The sequence below is a fragment of the Acinonyx jubatus genome, chromosome C1 (genome assembly GCF_027475565.1).
Source record: "Acinonyx jubatus isolate Ajub_Pintada_27869175 chromosome C1, VMU_Ajub_asm_v1.0, whole genome shotgun sequence".
In the NCBI taxonomy this organism is placed as follows: domain Eukaryota; kingdom Metazoa; phylum Chordata; class Mammalia; order Carnivora; family Felidae; genus Acinonyx; species Acinonyx jubatus.
The window spans coordinates 189,840,935-189,863,710 of record NC_069381.1 but is presented as its reverse complement, the minus strand read 5'-3'; the positions used below and the strand labels follow the sequence as shown (position 1 = coordinate 189,863,710).

The 22,776-nt window shown below is 42.5% G+C and overlaps 1 protein-coding gene and 1 long non-coding RNA gene across 6 annotated transcripts in view; one reads left to right on the top strand and one right to left on the bottom strand.

Moving 5' to 3' along the window:
• Positions 1 to 8,179, bottom strand: part of CREB1 (cAMP responsive element binding protein 1) — a 60,275-nt gene extending 52,096 nt beyond the window's left edge. For 2 of the 5 annotated variants that reach the window (XR_003417886.2, XM_027052532.2), the window contains exon 1: positions 7,915 to 8,140. The gene's annotated coding sequence lies outside the window, so the exon portion shown is untranslated. Of the gene's footprint in view, positions 1 to 7,914 lie in introns of all 5 variants that reach the window. The other 3 variants (XM_027052545.2, XM_053215692.1, XM_027052551.2) reach the window with 3 other exon arrangements.
• A 137-nt stretch (positions 8,180 to 8,316) lies between these two features.
• Positions 8,317 to 22,776, top strand: part of LOC106987172 (uncharacterized) — a 74,932-nt gene continuing 60,472 nt past the window's right edge. Inside the window, exon 1 of the long non-coding RNA XR_003417902.2 lies at positions 8,317 to 8,379. This is a non-coding gene — a long non-coding RNA (uncharacterized LOC106987172). The remainder of the gene's footprint in view (positions 8,380 to 22,776) is intronic.

Genomic DNA, 22,776 nt, shown 5'->3' with positions numbered 1-22,776 from the left:
TTATTTTATTTTACTTATTTATTTTTTACTGACCTGGTAGTGATTTCTGGTAAGGTCGTCTTGATTTATACAATCTTATGCCATTTCTCAAGTCTCAGAGGCATAAAGTATTAGTAAGGCATCAGAGGTTAATGAAAACTCAAAGTGGAAAAACTTCTTTTTAAGCTATGGGAAAATGAGCATAATTTCCTTGGCTTTAAAAAAATAAATCTTTAACTTCAGTAAGTTTTAATTATCTAAAGCATGTATGTCTGCTTCCTTTAATCTGTGCAACTCTACAGGAACTGTTTTTAATCCTGCCTTTCAAAGCTGTGACCATCCCAAGAGGGAATCATTCATTAAACAAATACGTTTTCTGTGCCTATTACATAAGAAGTGTTCCATCAAAAACTATGGGGACTACAGTTTAAAACAGACAAGAAACTTTCTCTCAAAGAGCTTACAAGCTAATAACAGATAAAATATGTGTTATATACAAAAGGGCTAGGCAATTATAAACTAATCATTATGACCAGTTTGCCTATAAATTCCCTCCAAAAAATATTTAATAACAATGATTTAAAACCATAAACTTCCAGTTTGAAATGACAGAAATACAACAAATTATGGAAAAAAACAAATCATGTCTTTCTACTGATGTAGATATAATTAGTAAGATAACAGTATATTTTTTTAATACCTTGGCTAGAATATTTCCTCCAAGTGAACTTTTATATACCTATTTATACAACTACTATATAGTACTATTATTTAGAAACAAAAATTCTAGACCATTAATAAAGCTAGAAACGTGAAAACTTTCATCACAAAAAGACAATGCTACAAAAAAGTGATGAAGCCTATGCTTTACTGTTATTTCTTGCTCAGAGAAGAGGCTCTTCCAGCAAATAAATCATTTAAGTTCTCCAGAGCTCAGTTTAGTCATCTGCAAAAATTGAAGGAGTTCCTCCCTCCCTTAATGGTAAAAGTTTGTTAAGCGTGAATTCCCCCAATATGGGGGAGTATTATGAGTAATACACTATACTCATACGAGCATCATAATAAATTCTTCATAAGAAATAATTCTCAAATATAGTGCTTCAAATTAAAATGTTTCATTCAAAGTTGTTATTTCTTGATTTATACCTCATTCTACTTCCATGTCTTCATTTTGGTTGTCCTTACCACTGCCTAGAACACATTGCCTTTCAATGCTACCTATCCAAGTTCTTCAGTATTCAGTTTAAATTCTGTCTTTCTCATAAAACTTTTCCTCACCAAACTCTTTCTCTTCTAAACTGTATAGCCCTTCAAGACAGTAGTGAAAAATTGAGATTCCGTCATGTATAAATCCTTCTTTCTTACATGATTTTTGTCATCTCTACTATACTGTGGGTTCCTGAAGGTTCTCCAGCTTTACTGTTTACAGCAACTAGCATGACGCTTCATTTAACATCTACAAAAATACTTAACTGAATAAATCTTATGATTATTTCACTCACTTTAAAGTCAATGGTCAATAAATGTTCACTGAATAAATGACTAGGCTGATAAACGACAGTAAGTAAAACCAAAGCATCATTATTATTCGTCACAGCAAACAAAGCTGCTACTGATAACTTTTAAAGAAATGATACCCCTTTAAGAATACAAATAGTTCGGAACAAGCAATAATTTTCACTTCAGTGATATTTTTGAGTCTCCTATTGCCAACCATCTACACAAATAGGGATAATGACCCTCAGAAATAATGGTTATTCAGCTTTGGCTGAATTACAAACATTTTTAGTTACATTTATATGGTCATAAAATCATAACCAGAAACTCACACAGATAACCAGCTCATTAGATATACTCTTAAAGTTGAAGAAAGCAATCTCAGTTTCAGAGAAGATTCACTAACCTTTCGGAAAGAAATTTCCTATTACCATTGGTGTAAGTCAACTTTCAGACCTACCCTCTACTCCTACACCAACATCATTAGCAATTTTAACTTCCCACTGGATTCTCTCTTCTACAACAAAAGGTCAGTCTTTACTTCTCTCCTTGAGGCAGGAAACTCACCAATGATCCCTCAGACCTTTTACTCTCCCAATCTTGCTCTTTGTTAGATTATTCAGAGATCCTAGATTAATCCAACAGCAGAAAGAAAACTGATAAATGCTTTTCATCTTTGTTCAGACAGCCCATCACATTCGTGGTAAACTCCTTTTTTACTTTTACCCCAGCATAAGAAAAAGCAACTCAGACATTTAAAAGTTTATCAAGAAGTACTACTTTTTTAAATTGAAATTCATGAGCTAGCCCCAAGAACTGGTTAAATATATATTGAAGGTGATTTTTCATCACTGGAGATGTAAAATACTGTCTTCTACTCATCTATAGGAATACATACCAGAATATGAATGACTAACCTTTTCCCCCTCTTCTTTCTGATAAACTAGAAAACAGGTGAGTAAAACTCTAGGTAAAATATAACATAACTTATCTTTATGAGGCCACATCTGGCAGAGCTAAGAATGCAAAACAGAACAAAGAGGAGTATGTGTGCGTTAAGGGGGAGAAGCATTCTGAATGTGAAAAAAATCCAATGGCTACTCTATCCAAGTTACAAACATGTCTCAAAACCTACATTTACAGATATTATGGTATAGAATAAGATTGAAACCATCTTTTCTTCTTACGGATTCAGAAAGTTGACCAGGGTTCACCTCTTAAACCATGACTGAGTTAGCACGTAAAACTGGCAGCGGAAAACAGTCATTTTCACATTATCAGTTTGTCCATTTAGTTCATGATCTTTACTTCTACCACAAAAGGCAATTTACTGATTTCAGCATACTGTGAGAAATCATTTAATTCCCTGTCGCCCACAGATGTGTTCCAGAAGGAAAATTTTCTGCCTTTGCAGATTTCACTAATCTACCTCCAACTCCCCAAACCTGTAAAGATTAGTGCTTTTACTAACTGAGCAAGTAAAAACAGAAAATATTAGTATTTAACATGAAATACTAGTAAATCCTTAAAATAATAGTAGGGCAATGTTCTTACACTAAGAACTTCAGCTCAAGTAACTGGCAATGTGAGCATACAAAAAATGAGATACACCACAACAGCTTCATTTAATGACTTGTTTTTTGAAAGATAAGGGCCTTAAGTGTGTCCCTGCTGCAGGATTATTAGTTATCATTTTCTTTCTAAGTTTAATCAACTTAAAATACTTACAGCATGTGTATTTTAAAGATAAATACACTAACAGCATGTAAAACGTACCAAATAGTTAAATGCTACCTAGAAGAGCCAAAAAAAAAAAAAGAAAAAGAGAGGTACTGAAACCTGTTTTGTGTTCTAGCTGAAATGAGTATTACTTGGTCCAACTGGATGACCAAGGACTTACACACACACACACACACACACACACACACACACACACACACACACCATGTAAGCAGTAAAGTCTAAGTAGACAAGCATATAGACAAGCATTCTTTCTATTTATATATTATTAGCTATATTTATTGCTACTTAATTAGGTATAAAATATAAAACTCACTGATAATTACACTAAGAAATGCTAGAAAATCATCAAAGAAAAAGTTAATGTGAAAACAAAATGCCACAGGGACAAAGCTAGTACTCCAATCATTAGGAGGTAGTAATATCGCATGAGAACAGTCTGCTTAAGCGGAAAAAAAAAAAGTACTTGAGGTGTTCTTTCTCATTTAGAGAAAAAACTATAGACACTTTTTTGGTGCAATAATAGAAGTAGTCTGTTCAGGGTGTAAGAATCTCAACAAAAGAGTTACATTCAGACTAAACTCACTTTGTGAGTTAACTCTTACCAACTTACTTGCCTTTTCATGCACATCTGGATCACTTCACTAAAACTTTTAAAAACTGGAGCTAAAAAGGTAGTAAGACAGTTCAAATAACCACTTCCTGTCAGAAACTGGTATTTCTTATTCAAAAGAAATGTCTTTCATTTAAAAAAATAAAGGCATAATGACAGATTCCCTTAGTTTAAAAGGTCATACAAGACCCAAAAATAAAACCAGCTCACTAACCAGTTAATAAACATAGGCACATCCATACGATGAACTGTCTCATTAAAAAAAAAAAAAAAAAAAAAAAATGAAGCCCTTAATATACTGAAATAAAACAATTACTCAGCTGTATTAGGTGAAAGAAAGCAAGATACAGGATAGTGTATTTAGTATATAATACCATTTGTAAAAAGAAAAACAATGTGCAACACAGGGTGGGGAGTACATACAATATTTGCCTTTACATGGATAGAATTATCTACAAGGGCAAATTGGTAACACTTGAGCAATGGGGATGAGAGTGAGGGTGTATCACATGACCACCTGCTGCATTACATTTTATGGTGAATCATGGACTATCTGAATGAATTACTAAAAAAATTAAATTGAAAATATAAATACATACATTCTGCCTTATTAGTCGTCATGTCCCCCAAAGTTTCCTGAGGATAGAGATAAAACAGTGTAATCCATCTCTGGAGTCTCTGTAGCTTTCGGCCCAGTGGACTAAATGCACTACTACTACTACTACTGAATAATTTTTAATATTTTAGGCAATATTTGATGAGCACTTGTGAAGTGCCTGACATTTAATATGTATTAACTTATATAATATCTCCATTTCTATGAGGTAGATAGAGTATATTTATGACGAAGGAAACTGAGGAATGGAGAAATCTGAAGGTCCCATAGCTAGGAAGTTAAAATAAAGCTTAAAAATGAATAGCTATCATTAATTGAGTCCCTAAGGAGGTACTTTATAATTATCTCACAGCCCTATAAATTGGGCGGTATTCTAATTTAACAGGTAAGGAAACTAAGGTTGAGAAAGATTAAGGCACTTCCGTAGGTCACAAAATTTCCTGAGGGTGGGCACATGACAGCAGTGGCAACAGCAGGAATGAAACCCAGGCCTGTGAGTCCAAACCCCGTGCCCTTTCCACTAACTACATTGTCACAGTAAATGCTAACCAAATATTTGAATTACCACGAACTATTGCCTCAAGTGATTCTGTAGCAGAGATGAGTTCACACAGGACTAAGAAAAAAGAAATCCTTGCATTTTTTTCCATTCGCTGTTCTTAAATTCAGATTTGAGCTCCGCAGCCATCAGGAAAGTGACACTGTACATCCAGGAATACACGTTTGTAAGACTCTGCCACAGGCTGCTGTAAACAAGTCTTTATAACTGTCTCTACAAGTTACTTTATGGAGTAAGTGAAATTCTAAATTTCAGCGATACATTGTAAGCATTAAGATACAATTTTCTGTACTGTGCAAAAACAGGAAAAGATTTTTTAAATGAGGTGAAGTAGGGAATACATACTTGGCTTTACTATGACCACATGATATCCAAAAAACAAAACCCAATGTCTTAGGACGAGAGCTAACGTAAAGCTACTTCTCTACAAATATGAAAAATGCTGTTAATTAGATACAATCAAGAAAATGAATGTCAAAAAGCAGGAAAAGGAAGGTACCATTTTATGGATTGGGTTTCTAAGTTTCCTTAGGCTCTCAGGTGAGAAAAAAAAAAAAGTCATTCAAAAAGGGGTAACACTGGTTTTAAGTGTCCTTTTAACATTTTTCAGTCTGTCTCAGTCAAAGATTCATTTGCTTTCTGAATACATGTGTCCAATAAAAAAAAAAGGTGCAAGCATATTGAACTGTAATTTCTACTGACCTGGGAAGTGACATAAGTATAACTTATGGCCATGCTCCAAGTGAACATTCAAATATTAATGAATATAAAAGTTTGAAAAGTTCCACTTGGAATTGCTAAGAATTGCAGATTATCAATCTATAAATAAAACAAAACGTAAAAGATCTTCTGGCTACGAGAGGAAAAAAATCCATCAGAACACTTTTTTTTTTTTTTTTTTTAAATTCACAAAGAGTCATTGTCACACATTCTCTGTAAGGGACCAATAAATAGTCTACTCAACTGATGCTGGCTTGCAGAAAATCTTCAGGACACACAGCAAACTATCGCATCATCAATACTACAATTTCTTCAGTGTTTGGAAGTAAGATCATCTTCCCCATCCTTATGTAAACTCTTTACTGCATCTTAATGAAGTTTCCCAGCAATGATAAATTTCTAAGGTTTTTTTTTTTTTTTTTTTTAAGACTTGCACTAGGATAAAGTAGGTTTTGGAAAAGTGACTTAGATACAGAAAAAAATCAAAAGACAGTGCTTCTATTACCAATCAGTATTTATTCTGAACAAGAAACCTTATAGTATGCATCACAATGCTATCACACTATGACAGTAAGTATTTTCAAAACAAATAACGTGTTCATTTTTTGTATCACCTAAAATAACCGTTTTGGCTTTACTTTTAAATCAGGAAATGAGCCGTGAGTGCAAAAAGATTTCAATAGCTGGGAACCGAAGTTATCTTTTAAACCAAACCTTTAAAGGCAGAACTGATGCAAACGAAGTCTAGGATGAAATTCCAACTTCTTAGGAAGGTATGACAAACTTAAATAGGTCATATTCCAGGTCCCTTAAAAACTGTCTTTTAATCTTTAACGTGTCAACGACTTTTCTGCGGTTCCTTTTACCAACAGGCAAAGAAAAAACAAGCCTTGTGGCTTCAACTATTGTCCGCCTCCTGCAAGGGTTACTTACTGCATGGGAAGCAAACACTGGACACTTCTAAATGCTTATTTTTAGATTTAGTATTAATCTCTTACTTAAGTTTAGACAGAGACATGTGGGAAGCTTGGTTGGGGGTGGGAGATCCGGAGGACCAAAACTCGGTTGGCATTGCTGGCCCCCAAAATATAAAAAATAGATGTAAAACAAAAGTGCATCGCCTAATATTCGTTTCAACGAAGTGCTTCAGAATGATAGATCTCAAGTGATTATTACCTTTTTGAAAAGGGTTAAAACCGAAACTGTTTTCAAACACCAGCTTCCCTTTTACAGGATCCCAACAGTTTTTTAAAAAGTTTTACAAATATGTTTTTCTTAGCCCCCCCTTCCTCCCCGAAAGAATGCATTTCCATGACTACTGCCTTTAAAAAAAAAAAAAAGAGCGAGGGAAAAGAGTCAAAAATTATATTAAAAAGCACGGCTCTCACCATCTCAACTAAGCAGAAAAGAACAGAAAACAGTATGTCCCCAATGGGGTGGGAGCGGGGGAAAAGGGCATGAATAAAATACAGAACGAGAGGAAACCTTTGGTTTCGAACTTTATTGCACAAAGAGAGTGGAGAGAAGAGTAGGTCAGACGTTGCAGCGCTTCCCCTCGCGAAGCGGGCATGGCAGACACCGAGGCTACCGGGAAGGCAGGCACCTTCACCTCCTCTGCCCTCAACTGTCGCCTTCTTCCTCCTCCACCCCCCGCGGGCACCCCGGCGGCGCTGCCCCGGCGGACGGCCGGGCCAGATCGGGCCGGGCCGGGGGCGAGGCGGGCGGCGGGGGCCGGGCGAGCGGCCGGGCGGCGCGGGGGGTAGCGGCGGGCCGGGCCGGGCGGGCGGCGGGCGGCCTCCCCCGGGGCGGCTCCGGGCTCCCGGCTCCGCGCCCGGCCCGGCGGCGGCTGCGGGAACGCGGGCGCCAGCTCGCCGCGGCCGGCCGCCCGCACACACCCCCGGCCGCCGGCTCCCACCCCGCCCGCCGCCCGCCGCCCCCCGCCATGAGCGCCGCCGCTGGCTGCAGGCAGAGTCGCTGCCGCCCCGGCCGCCGCTGGCTCCAGTCCGCCGCCATTATTCTTTGTTCGCTGCGAGCGGCGGCGATGTTGTGGGGCTCGGGCGGAGGCTCCATCTTTACCGCGGCCCCTCCTGCGAGGGGAAGGCCCCGAGCGCGGGTGTCCGGCGCCTCCCCGTCCCCCCTCCGTCCCCCCGGCTCTCTCCGGCTCCTGCCTCCTCCTCCTGCTCCTCTTACCGGTGGTACAAGCTCCTCCGTCACTGCTTTCGTTCGCGGCCCGGATCTCGCTGGAGTTTTATTCTCTCCCCCACGTAACACACCGCGTCAAACTACACCTCCGCCGCGTCACTCACCAACACTCCGCTTCTCCCAGCCGCCCGGGCCACAGGCAGCAGCAGCCGCCGCCGACTGAGGAGCCGCAGCCAGGGAGCCAGCCAGCGCCGCCCAGTGCCGAGTGCGCAGCGGCCGCGCACGGAAACAGCCGAGCTCGGCCCGGAGGAGCTCGAGCGGCCCCGCCCCCCGCGCTGGAGGCGGAACTCGCCGAAGGCCTTCGGGCTCCTTCGGCCAAGGCGAAGGCGTTCCGCGGGGAGTGGGGGGAGGCGGCGAAGGTGGGAAGGGACGGGCGGGAGGGAGGAGTGGTCTGAGTCCCGCCGCGCCGTTTTGGCGGATAAAAACCCGGCGGCGGAAATTTGCCGGAGGAAGGTGTGTGTGAATGTGGCCCCGTGGGGAATTCCCTAGGGGTGTCGACGGCTGGGTGGAAACCCCCGCGCGGGCCAGCCCCTGCGGCGGTAAGCGGCGGGCTCTAAGGCGGCTGCGGCGGGCCGGCCTGGGCCCTGGACCCTAGCCCCTAGTCCCTAAACGCCGTCGACCCCGGGAACTTTCGAACGCTGCGGGGACGTGGCCGACGCGCCGAGGGGTCTGGAACGCGGCTCGGTGCCGGAGTAGGGCGAGCCGGGAGGAAGGGCGGCGGAGGCTCTGCAAACGCCGCCAAGCCTGGTGCCCGGGGGCCGGGCCGGGTGCTGGGACCCGGGGTCGCTGCGCTGCCCCGGCGTTGTGGTAGCCCGGTGGGAGGGGTTTGCCCGGCCGGCGGCCTCTCCTCTGCGTGAGTGAGCGGAGAAACCTAGAGGCCGCCCGCCCTGCTCTTCGGTCTCCGGGGGGTAGCGGGGGGCGGGGGGTGGGGGGGGGAAGGGGGCAGTAGCTGGAGCTCCAGGGACTTGTGGCACCTCGCTGGGTGCAACCGGGCAGCCAGGCCCGGGAATGATCTGTTCGGTCCTCGGGGGCCTCCGAGCAATCACCTGTCCAGATCGAGGTTGCTCTTGGACACTCCGAAATATGACCTCCCTTCCCCCACCTGCCCGCTTTTTTTTGGTGGGGGGGGAACCTTACTGGTCGCTGTCTTTTCATAGCCGTTTTCCACCTCAGTGGTTTACACCCATTGTGCCCTTTTCTTCACCACCCCACTCCCACTCTAAACCCGACAGTGTGACTAACGTTCCCTCGACTACCGAAACTGCTATCTCAGAGGTCGCTCAAGGCCACGCTTCTGACTCTTTTTTCTTTTTACTGAACTCTGCGGTCCTCTCCTAGGGCTCATGTCTATTATAATTCTCCTTCTGTACTCTATCTTTCGGAAGCTGAACGAGAGGGTTCAAATCTGAGCCCCACCCCTTACTGGCTTCCTGTTACAAAGAAGAGTTGCTCTTCCCAGTGCTCTAGATCCCCTTCTGCTTTCTCGGGGACTTTGGGCTGAAGAGGGGTCCCCTTTCCTTCTGTTATTTTCAACCCTTCTTTCACTGCTGGCTTTTCTGTCTGTCATTTGAACATGCTTAACTCTCTCATTTAAAATGTTTCTCTCCTTCAATCTTTCTCCAGCTATGACTGCAGCTGTCTCTTCCCCAGGGGACATTCTCACGTGTTCCATTCCTCAGCCCTTTCCAGTCTGGGTTCTGTTCCTACCACTCACGTGAAGCAGCTCTGAATTGTCACACGCAAGCTTCCGTCCTCCTCTTACAAGACCTCATTCTAGTTTTTGACACTATTGACCACACCCCTCATTTAAATATGCTCTTCCTTCTGCTCTTATAGCAAAGTTTTCTTCTGATTTTTCTGATTGTTCTTTGACAACCAGCTTCTCCGTTATCCAGATATTGGAATCCTGCTGAGCGGAGCCCTAATGTGTACTTTGTCGGTGGTCTCATCCACATCCAGTAGCTTCAGGTTCCCTCTGCCAAAGACTGTCCAGCCCATAACTCAAACCTAGATCTTGCTCTTGGACTCTGGATTCATATTCCTAACTGACCTTGCTACACTTCCGTTTGGATGACTGCGCCATGTCAAACTCAACCTGTATATCATATTCCCTCCAAAATCCTCTTCCCAAAGCCCTTGGATTAGTAAAGGGCATCTACTCAGTTCAAGCCAGAAACTTAAGATACTTCTGACACACATCAGAACCCCCTAAACTTGTCTGCCTTAGAAAATTGGATTTGTGGCCTCTCTCCTTTCCTGTAGCCACTTTTCATTCTCTAGTATAGACAATCTTCATTCTTTGAAGTTCCTGCAATAACTACCATCTAGGTCCTACAGAACTGTTTTGGGGGTATTCCAATCCATTTGCCACACCGTAGCCATAGTAATATTTTTAAAAATATAAATCTGATCTAGTCACTACTCTGCTTGAATTCCTTTAATAGTTTCCCTTTGCTTACTGAACACAGTCTAAGCTCCTTATCATGAACACCAGACCCTCCACCATCTGGGCTTCTCATTCTCCCCAGCTCCCCCAGCTGTCTCCCTAGCTCTCAGCACTCCAGCCATATTATTCTTTTCATTTTTTTCTAGGCTGTTCCCTCTCTCTCTCTCTCTCTTTTTTTCCCTACTGTAGGCTCTCATTTCAAGGTATACGGTTGTTTTTCCCTACCCTCTGGAATTCTTTTTACTACCCACTCCCCCTACCAGACGGTAACTTCTCACTTTCTTTTCTGACTCACCATACATACTTATTTGTTTAATGTCCATGTAAGGTAGGCATTATGTCTGTCTTGTTTACCACCGGCTTTTTCCCTCCCTTCCCACTCCTAGCACCAGCGCCATTTCTAGAATGTAGCGGTGCTTGTTAAATACTTATTGAATAAAGAATGAATATGAGTGGTCCTGGGCAAAGTTTTTTTTTAATATTTTGGTGTTCAGATCCTTGCTCAGCCACTTACTAGCTATGTGACATTGGGCAATTAATTGTTCATTCTTGTGCCTCAGTTTTCCCATCTGTAAAATAAAGACGATCATAACACGTACATCATCCTAGTGTTGTGATAATTAAATGAGACCATTGACGGGAACGTGCACTTGGAGCAATGTTTGGCAGGTAGCAAGCATTGATTAAAATGTTGCCTATTAGTAGCTTTTCCTTGCAGATCTCAGCCTTGTGTCAAATACATTTTCAAAATTGAGCTCTTCTTGGTCTTCTTACCCTGTACCTAACGCCAAATTCTTGGAATTATTGCCTCATGGCCTATTTTAATCACCCAGCAAAATGGTCATTTTTTATAATTTGTAGAAATTTCCGCATATTCTTCCTGTCTGGTCACACTGACCTTCATGTAGGCTCTCTCTCTTCATATCGTACTTTGCTAACTTCGTAGGTGCCTTCTGACTGAAGGCCCACTTCCCTTCCTCGCCTGTGCCCTGCCTTCAGACCCACAGGCCTCAAAGCGTGTATTCTTGAGTTCTGCTCTCTTGGCCTCTGTACTCACCTAACTTTGTACATTCAGTCCTCCAATTCATCCAAGTGCAAGTTATTTTACTAAACCTTCGGATCCACTCCAGATTTGAAATCGAGTCTCGCAATTTAATCTGTTCTTCCCTACCATCTCCATGAACCATAAAAAATGAACTAGGAATGTCAAACTTTCAGCATCCATTTTCTGTCTCTGGGACTTAGAAGCTACCCTTATTTTCGACTCAGTTGCACCCCTGGAAAGTATCTATATTGGGGAAAGTAGAGAAGAGCACATAGATATAACTTGACTTAATGTAATATAGATAAGACATAGAAGTGCCCTCATAGAGATCCAGAAAAGGGGAAGGTCTCGTGAGATGATTATAAAAGTCTTCAAGGAGAAAGTTATATCTGAGAGCTTTTCTCTAACCACGGCTTCCTTTTCCTGTTATTTTTCTCTATTATTTATACTGTTGAACCTTATTTTCACTTTCACTACAAACTCAAGTTCAACGAACCCTGCCTATTCTAATTCAACACCTCTCATGACTTAATTTGCTTTCCTACATAACTCCAAGGCCGTGGTGATCCATTGCATTTATTCTAAAAGTATCTGTTAAATACCTGCTTTGTGTCATGTTTAGAAACTGGGGCTATAGTACTGAACAAAACATTGCTTCTGTCTCAAAGGTACTAAAGTTTTAATCCTCTCGTCTTTTGGACATTTCTTTTTGTCCACTCCTTTGTGCTCCCAGCCAGTCTCATGGTTGCAAATACTAGGTCTATGCTACAACTTTCAAAATCATGCCTTCCCTCCAAATCACTCCCCCAAACTCCAGGCTCATCTAAACAAGTACTTACTCACACTTCCACTTGGGTGTTGACTTAGCCTGGGTACCCCCAGAAAGCAGACCTGAGGCATAAGCTCTGTGCTATTATTTTATTTGGGAATATAATTCCTGGGAAAAGAGTAGGGAAAAAAAGTGTGTCAGGGGAATTGGTCAAGATTCTGTCAACGCAATGATAATGCTACCGTCCTCCCCAAAACACAGATACTTCCATTTTGTATGGGCCCGAACGTGAAACAAAGCACTGTCAGGTGGTTACGGCCTGAAGTATGTTGGCCATGGCAGTGGGGACAGAAAAAGGCCAAAGGCTCCACAGGCAAGGAGACCAAAGGGATCTGAGATGCTATAGACATCTAACAGACACCTCAAACTCAGTGTATCCAAATCTGAACTGATTTTCCCCCTCACATCTATATCTGACAGCCTTTCCTATCCTTGTAGCCAAGATTAAAAATCTTGGCAAGATTCTTAGTGCTTTCCTTTCTCTCATACCCCACATCTATTCCTTTAGGAAAATTTATTGTCTGTCCCTTCAAAATGTATCCCAAACCTGCCTGCTTACTACCTCCACTGCAAGTGAGCCAAGTCTACAAGAGCTCATCTCTTGTCTGGATGACTGCAATCGCTTCTAGAGAAGTTCCCTTCTTACCTTGCTGTACACCAGCCACGCTGCTGCCTTAGCGCCTTGGGGCTGTTCCAGTGCGTAAAATGTTCTTTTTCCAAATATGGAGAGAGCTCACTCCCTCACTTCCTTCAAGTCTGCTGACGTGTCACTTTCTCACTAAAGCCATGATCGATCGATCGATCAATCGATCATCTATCTATTTTTTGCCTTTATTCATGAGGTTTTACATGGAGTTACTTCCTCATGCTGGATGGAAAATTACTGGAGCAAAGATAATGAAGCATTCCCAAGTCCTTGGCTGTCAAGTTGCTATTTAGAAGGACAAGAGCAATTTACACTCCTTTGTATGTCCCACCTCAGTCCACCTTTACTCCGATTGTTTATTTATGGGCATATCCATACAACAAAATATGGACCTCATTTTGGGGTGGTTTTTTTTGACCATACTGTTTAAAATTGCAAATTGACACCCACCTCAACCACTCCCCATTCCCACCCCACTTTTCTGGAATCCCCATGCCCTGTTAATACTTTTTTTCTGTGGCACTTCTTGCCTTCAAGTACACTATTTTACTACTTTTCATGTTTATTGTTGACTGACTCCCCTGGTAAAATACAAGTTTTCAGAAGCAGTATCTTTGTTTTGTTCGCCAATGTATCTCAAATACTGGAACCCTGCCCTGACATATAATTAGGTGCTCAGTATATATTTGTTGAATGAATTTCCAACTTGCCTGTTGTTGGTATTAGATGGCTCATACTCTTCAGATTTATTTTCTTGGTTGCTTTTGCACTAAGGAGGTATATAAAAGGTTTTCTTATTTGGTAATTTTCTCATAATCTTAATGTAATAGATATCAACAAATATTTCTAGTTCAAGAAGCAACTGGAATCATTAACATCCCTCTTTATAACAGCAAAAAGAAAAAAATTGAACGGCCCAAATATCTCCACTACCAAATAGTTAATTATTTAATTCATTTTTTTGTCCCTTAAATGTACATGTACCTCTTTTTTTTTCTTTCTTTCTTTCTTTCTTTTTTTTTTTTTAGAGAGAGAGAGGGCGCAACTGAGCAAGGGGCAGAAAGAGAGAGAGAGAGAGAGAGACATCTGAGGAGAGGCACAGGGAGGGGGAGGGAGGGAGAGAGAGAGAGAGAGAGAGAAGCGGGGCTCACCCAAAGCGGGGCTCATGTTTTACACAAAGCAGGGTTCATGTTCACCTGAAGTGGGACTTGAAGTGGGAGAGGTTCCTTGCCCAGTCAATGCAGGCTTATGATCTACTGAGTTCTTCCCCTGCAGTGTAGAGGGATGCTGAGGCTCTTCATAGTTGGAGTCAGTGCAAGTTATCAATGCTCACGAAGTCATCTTGTGATTTTCATCATACTTTCCAGATAGTTTTCCAACAAAGAAGAGGAAGTGCTGACCTGTTACAACTATTCCTGGTCTGTTTACCAGTTATAGTTCTCCATGTAAATTAATACATTGCTTCTTAAAATTAATCTTTTTTAAAAAAAAATTGAATGTTTATATATTTTTGAGGGTGGGGAGGGGCAGAGAGAGAATCTGAAGCAGGCTCCAGGCTCTGAGCTGTCAGCACAAAGCCCGACGCGGGGTTCACACTCATGAGTGGTGAGATCATGACCTGAGCCAAAGTTGGACATGTAACTGACTGGGGTGCCCCTATAATTAATCTTAAACAACAACAACAACAACAACAACAACAACTCGTAACTTCACTTCCTCCTCCAGCTACTGTTGCACTTTTTTCTTTCCTTTTCTTCTCTTTTTTTCCTCTCTCTCTACCGTAAATACCTTGAAAGGGTTCTATGTTCACTGTCCCAGTTTCCTTTCTCTTATTTTCTGTTAAGTCCACTCCAACTAGCTCTTGCCCCCCAGCATTCCACCCGACTGCTCTCCATGTTACTTAATCCAGTGACCTGTTTTTAAGTCTTGGTCTCGCTTGACCTGTCAGCAGCCTTTAACACAGGTGATCCCTCTCCCCCCTCCCTGTAACACTTTCTTCACTTGGCTTCCAGGACACTATGTTCTTCTGGTTTTTGTCCTACACTACTGGTCACTGTTCTCAGTTTCCTTTGCTCACTGACCTCTTAGTGTTGGAATGCCTCAGGACTCTGTCCTTGAACTTCTTTTGTTCTTGTATTCTCTCCCTTGGTGATCTCCTTCAATCTTATTGCATTAGATACAAGTAAGCTCACAACTCCCTAGTTTCAGACCCAGACTTGTATAACCAAGTACCTCAGCATCTCTACTTGGATGTTCGATGGACCTCTCCATTCTGTTATATCGAAACCGAACTCCAGATCTCCTCTCCCCTCAAAAACCTCTCCCTACAACCTTCTCCATCTCAGTTAACGGCAACACCATCATTCCCATCGCAGAGGCTGACTCAGCAACTTTTACACCCCCGTGTCCAAATCCTGTCATTAAATCCTATTACCCTTTCTTCAAAATATATGGCCCCTCTTCCCATCTCCTCTGATGCCACCACTGTCAGCTTTGACTATGATTTTGTATCAGTCACCCTTAATTTCATTCGATTCTCAACATAGCAGCCAGAGCCATCCTTTTAAAACGTAAAGCAGACCATGCCATCACTGTCCAAAATTCTCCCACAGGTCCCCATCTCACTCAGAGTGGAAGCCATGACTCTTACAATTAGCCTACAAGCCCCATTACCTCCCTGCCCTCACTCTCTGATATTCTTCCCCTTACTTTTCTGTTTGGTCATGTTGGCCACCTTGCCGTTCCTCAAATATCTTGGATACACTCTCTCCTCAGGGACTGTGCAATTGCTTGGAATGCTCCTTCCAGACATTTCCACGTCTTTCTTATCTCCTCAGATCTTTGCTCGCATGTCCCCATTTCTGTGAAGCCTTCCCTTACAACCCTGATAAAAATTGTTTACCCTGCACCCCGCCTCTCTTCTTTTGCTGTCCTTATCTCCCTTTGCCACTTAATTTTTCTCCATGGCACCTACCACTTTCTGGTGTGCTGTCTACTTAACTCACTGATTGTGTTTATTGTCCATCTAACCCCTCTGGGGCAGGGGCTTTTGTCTCTTTTTTCACTGCTGTGTCCTTAACGTCTAGAACGGTTTCTTATATACAGCTGGTGTTCAAATATTTGACTGAGTGCTGTTGAAATTCAGGATCTAATACTAATCTCCTGGCGTTGGTTGGCAAAACAGATCCCCTTCGGCCTGATCACCTCTGGATGCATCTAAAGATAATTGAGTTTACGTATTGCAGCCTGAACCATGATGGTTCCCCCAAGGTACTGCCTTCTTGTGGGGCTTGATTTCAGCACGGCCACCCTCTCTGTCTTGGTTCTATATAACCTGAAAGAGATGAGGACCTCTTTGAAGCTTTCTGATTTTTCATGTCCCAGAGTCAGAATGGGGGATCTGGCCAGCAAGATTCTGGTTACTTTTAATTTCTATTTTGAGGACTAAATGGTAAGCTTCCAGTACTGCTGCATTCTCAGCTTCCTGTGACTGAACGCAATACCATGTAAACAAAGTCAATGGCCTCTTCTCCTCCTAGAAATTGCCAGAGGGCCGGTGGTTGGTATTTGAGGTCAGTAGTGGTAACAAGTGAAGATTTATTGAGTGCTTACTTTGTGCCAAGGGCTGTTCTATACACTTTGGCTGTATGAATTAATTTAGTCCTCTCAATAACCCAATGAGGAGAATATTAACATTACGAAAATTTTATAGATGAGCAAGCTGAAGCACAGAAGGGTGAAGAAATGTCCCTGAGGTCTTAGAGCTAGTAAGTGGCAAGGTCAGAACGTGAACCCAGACAGTCTGGCTTTAGAGCTTTGCTCTTAACCACTGCGCTCCACTGCCTGGTTGTAGAGGGAACAGTGGGGACAGACTCTGCATTGGAAGGAATGCAAAGTAATTATGGTTTCTTCATTGTAATTTTACCATTCTGAAAGTACCATCGTAACCCAAACACTTCCTGCACCACCCCCCCCACCCCTGACCCCCCCCCCCCCCCCGCCGCCGACATCAGCCTATTGCCACTTTCATCCATGCCACAAGAATCAGGCCAACTAGCTTCTAAGATATCATGCTTCCTAGGCAAAGAGTAAGCTCCCTGAAACACTCTGCCAAACCACTCCCTTCTCTCTTTGCTTCACTGGCTCCTACTCTTTAGCTGAGCTGGGAAGGGTATATCATTAGCTCCGAGTTCGTCCTAACCGTTCTCCCCACCATACCAACACCCCGGTCTGGTTTAAGCGCCTCTGGTTTTGTTTCCATCAAAGTGCCTATCACACTTACTTGTCATGATTGAATTGTCTAGTTCCTTGCTGCACTATAATCTCTATGAGGGTAGAGATTACATCTGCCTTATTCATTGCAATATGCCTAGCATGATGTTTTTCACATTGGAGGGGTTCAGTAAAATTGTGTTGAATGAATAAAAGTGGTTTTTCTATAGAATACTATATCCATGCATCAAGATGAGTTTTCTTATGGCGAAGCAAGTTCATCTAGCCTGAGATGGCAAAGATAATTTTCTTTTCATCTGCCTTTTAGCTCTTGGGTTTTCATGCTATCTTTGTCTATGCCATAATGCTAGTTTCCAGTTGGTGTTTCTTTCTGACTCAGATTCAACTATCATTCAACTGCTGTGTGATGTCTCACTAGGGTCTTTCACATAGGTGTACTAATTTAAGCTGAGATAACTTCCCTGAGTTTCAGTTTCCTCACCTATATATCCAAGATACCTGGTTTACTTGAATAAGATAAAACTGTAAATTTGAAGATGGAGTTTGGATTTAGAGCTTCCAATTCTATTTTTGTTTAATGTTTATTTTTGAGAGAGAGAGAAAGAGAGAGAGCTAGCAGGGTAGGGGCAGAGAGAGAGGGAGACACAGAATCCAAAGCAGGCTCCAGGCTCTGAGCTGTCAGCACAGCACCTGATGCAGGGCTTGAACTCACCAACCCTGAGATCAGGGCCTGAGCCCAAGTTGGATGCTCAACCACTGAGCCACCCAGGTGCCCCTAGGGCTTCCAATTATAACTGTAGCTTTCTTTTTTTCGTATATAATGTTGTCTTCCTATTGCCATCTCTGATCTGTGTCTACTAGGCCCTAGGTAGCACCCACATTATTGAGTGACAGCCATATTCCATAATCTTATCATACGTACCTCCTCCACGAACCTTTTCTCCCCTCCCCTTGGTTCTGTTTTTTACATTTTACTCATTTCCTTTCCATTTCCACTCTGCTAGCTTCTCTCCCAGACAGTGGCACTCAGGGTTTATGAAAACATTCTCAAGCCTATCCTAATCTTATATACGCGTTGACGGTTTTAGTGATATTTGGTTATTTCTATTGTATGTTCTCATTACTTCTATCTATTTCAGAGATATGAGAGAAGTTTGAGAGATTTGAACCAGGACACATACTATCTGGGCTCCTGATCAAATAAGATGATTAAACACATGCTTTGTGCTCTGTTCTTCCCTGACACTCCACAGGACCAGAATAAGAAAAGTATGAACCCTTGTGGTATAAACAGAATAATGCCACCCCACCCCCAGACACTCATGTCTTTCTTCCTGAAACCTGTGAATATAGTAGCTTACATGGCAAGAGAGACTTTGCAGATGTAATAAAGTTAAAAGATTTTGAGAAGGGGAAGATTAGTTTGGATTATATGGGTGTAATCACAGAGATCCTTATAAGGGCAAAAGGAAGGCGGGAGAGTTTGAGTCAGAGAGAGAGAAAAAAATTTAAAGAGGTTCTGTTTTGAAGATAGATGGTGAGGTCACAAGCCAAGGAATACAGAAACCTCTAGGAGATAGAAAAGGCAAAGAAACAGATCCTTCCCTATAGTGTTCAGAAGAAACGGAGCCCTGCCATCACCTTGATTTTAGCCCACTAAGACTGCTTTTAGACTTCAGACCTTCAGAACTGTAAGATAATACAGTTGCGTTTTGAGCCTTAAGTTTGCTGTGATTTGTTATATTGGCAATACTAAATTAATTCCGCTCCCTAAGGACAGAAAAAAACAGGAAAGGAAACCATAGGAGTTGAGAGAATCCACACATGTTTAGAAGATGGGATAGATGGAAGAAAAGTAACAGATGGAAGATGGAAGCTGACATCTGAGTGCCCACAGTGGGGGGGGGACGGGGGGGCAGGGGGGATATCAATAAGAAGGAAGTAATTTGTCCTATAGAAATCCAGAAGGTTTCAGGGATTAGAGGTCATACCTAATACATCCCATTTACAGAGCCCAGGAAAAGAGTACAAAGGAAGGCCTACAGAACATTTGGCTAAATATTTTAAGTTATAAATCCAGCTAACAAACCACTGTCTAAAGTATATTCTGTCCTATCTTGAGAAATGCAGAGAAGGGACCTCCATTTGGGGGCACACCAGTGAATTTAAAGAAATTGTTCAGCATGAAACAGAGGAACCAACAAACTACTCAACCAACTAACCAACCAAACAGAAAACCTGCTACGTCTGATATATTGAGCTGAGAGTTAAAGTGATGGAGAGTTTTGAATGAGTGATATGTGCTTAAGACAACCCCTAAGTGACAAGAACAATGCAATTATTAACTCCAGGAAAGACAAAAAGTTGGGAAGAGGAGGAAAATTAATTATAGCCTATTATACAGCTCAAACAGAACTGGAATACAAGGCTCTAAAAATATAACCGCTAATTATTAATCTAATTAAAGTTATATATAATGAAAGAGCATGTATGTAGTGGCCATGCAGAGAGGGAGAAAAATAAACCCTCATTTCCATAATGCAAAGTGAATAATGCCTAAAGCAGAAATACCAAGTTACCACAATTGAAATATGTGTAGGGGGCGCCGGGGTGGGTCAGTTGGTTGAGTGTCTTGACTCCTGATTTCAACTCAGGTCATGATCACAGGGTTGTGTGTTTGAGCCCTGCATTGGGCTCCAGGCTGAGTGTGGAACCTGCTTAAGATTCTCTCTCTCCCTTTGCCCCTTTCCCCTGCTTGCACTCTGTCTCTCTCTCTAAAATTAAATGTGTGTGTGTGTGTGTGTGTGGAGAGATATGGAGGTCAATTCCAAAGAATTAGCTAAAAAAATTCACAGTGACTATCTCTAGGGAAGGGTAAATATTCAGTGAGAAGGCTGTGAACTATTCAAACTATGAACATGTATAGCTTTGATAAGGCTAGATTCTTTTTTTCTTTTTTAAGTATATTTATTTTGAGAGAGAGAGAGAGAGTGCTAGCAGGGGAGGGGCGGAGAGAAAGAAAATCCCAAGTAGGCTCCGTGTGTCAGTGCGAGCCCAAGCTGATGTGGGGCTCAATCTCACAAACCGTGAGATCATGACCTGAGCCGAAATCAAGAGTCAGATGCTTAACCAACTAAGCCATCCAGGCGCCCAATAAAACTAGATTCAAAAAAAAAAAAAAAGGGGGGGGGGAGTAAAAGATGATCTTAAGGGGAAAAATTATCAAAGATGCTTTCCTGAATTTGAAAACCATGAGCATGAAGATTGAAAGAGATGCAAAAAGGCCACGTCTGAGCACATGACCATACAATTTTTAAAAGCTTTAACAGTTTTTATTTATTTTTGAGAGACAGAGTGAGACAGAGTGTGAGTGGGGGAGGGGCAGAGAGAGAGGGAGACACAGAATCCGAAGCAGGCTCCAGGCTCCGAGCTGTCAGCACAGAGCCTGTCATGGGGCTCAAACTCAGGACTGGAAACCATGAACTGTGAGATCACGACCTGGGCCAAAGTCGGACGCCTAACCGACTGAGCCACCCAGGCACCGCAACCATACAATTTTAGAATGCCGGTTTATAAAAACAAAAGAGGTAGTAAAAGCCTCCGGGAGGGACTGAAGGTTCCTACAGAGGACTAGAAATGAGAATGGCACCAGCCTTCTCAACAGCATCATCGGAAGCTCGAAGACAATGTATCAATGCTTTTCCTACTCTTGAGGGAAAAGTATTTCAAATACAGTATTGTGTTTTTAGACTTGTCAGGTTTTCACACTTTCTTAGGAAACTATTAGAAAATATGCATCATCCAAATGTAAACCAATAAAGAAGATCCGGGAAACAAGTGAGTATCTGTCAGCTTAGGTTATGAGACAGTCACAACCAACAGGAAAAGTCCCCAACAAAGTTGAACTTGTACTCACCCAATGTGTTCATCAGGTAGTTCTGTTGTCACCTTAGTGGGGCGGAGGCTGATGCAGTCCTCTATCTGGGACATTATGGCTAGTCCTTGCGGCAGACGGAAAAAAGAGGTAGTAGATCTTATACTTCCACCTTGGAGCGACACATGCCATTGGCCAAAGTAAGTCACATGGTCACGTCTGAGTTTAACATGGCGGAGATGTACAGTCCTTCCATAGAGAGGAACGTCACAAGTCATGGCCTAGGCCATCAAGGGGGTAAGGAAGTATAATTCACCCCAGGGCAGGATTAGCAGATATTTTGAATGCTAATAAAATCTATCCAAAAGGAAACCCCTGCAGTGGAGAGAGGCAAAGGGAATACCAGGACAGCATCTGTGAGAAGGAGGAAGAGAGCTTCAGGCAGAAGGTCAGGTTGGGGGAGGGAGGGGGTTGGAAACTGGCACTGGTAGCTTTGTGACAGGTTTGACAGCTAGATGCCGGCCTCTCTGGGTGGGCACGAGAAGACAGAGCGGCGAGGTAAGCAGTCTCTTCGAAAAATTGTAATGTTTCGAAAACTGTTTCTCGTGTGAAATTTTTCGAATACAAATTTAAATTACTTGTTAAGTGGATAGTTTACTTCAACCGTGTCTTGTGTGTTTGTGCCTCTGATGTGCACGCATCCTGTGTGTGTGTTGTGTGGGATTGGGCGCTTCCTCTCAAACTAGTTGGGAATTTTTGTTAACCTGTCTGCCACAAGGTCAGAAAAGAAATTAACAGTAAGCTATTATAAACGTTAATAGCAGGGCACCTGGGTGGCTCAGTCAGTTTGGGTGACTGACTCTTGATTTCAGCTGAGGTCGTGATCTCACAGTTTGTGGGATCGAGCCCCCCGACAGGCTCTGTGCCGACAGTGTGGAGCCTGGTTGGGATTCTCTCTCTCCCTCCCTCTCTCCCTGCCCCTCCCACTTTCCCTCTCTTTCTCTCTCTCAAAATACATAGATACACTTAAAAAAATACTTTAACAGCAACTCAACAGAGTAGTGTATGTCTATTGAAATCAATAATGCAAAATGTGGAGGTTATGTCATATTCTTGGTTTTTAAATTTCTTCTAGTAAATCATTTCTACCCTCTTTTACAAACACCTGCATTGGATTGGAAATTCAGAAGATTTGGTCCTTCACCACAGTGTTAGAAACACTGATTGAGGGGATAAAGGTAAAGCTCTAGGATGAAACTATTTAGAAATGCTGCCCTAGGACAATCAGCAAATGACCATGCTATACTTCTGACTGTCCTGCCCCCTCTGCATTGTACTCAGAGAATTTTGTGTAGAAAGAACAGAAGCATATTGAGGTCAGCTCTCTCCCTGTTCTTCTGTGACAACTTATTTGCGACAACCTCCTCCTCATCCATCTTGGCCCCTCAGTAAAGCACCTGGAAAGAACCCAAAGAAAACAGTTGTGTTTTCCAAGAAACCGTGGGAAAACAGCATCAGCAGGCCCGAGGTGAAGACATTTGACTTTCTAAGGATAACAAGCTTGCTTTATGCAGTCCTATCCAAATTCTGCATTTTTGTCAGCGCTGCTCTCATGTTAACAGTCAAATACCTTAGATATTAGCAATAATAATATAAAAAGATGGGGATTCTCTTGCCTTTTTAACTAGTTCGTTAGGTTCTTGCTTCTTTCCTTTGGGCTTTATGCTCACGCTACGGGTGCCTATTCACAGGAAACAAAGAAAACGTCCATACTAAC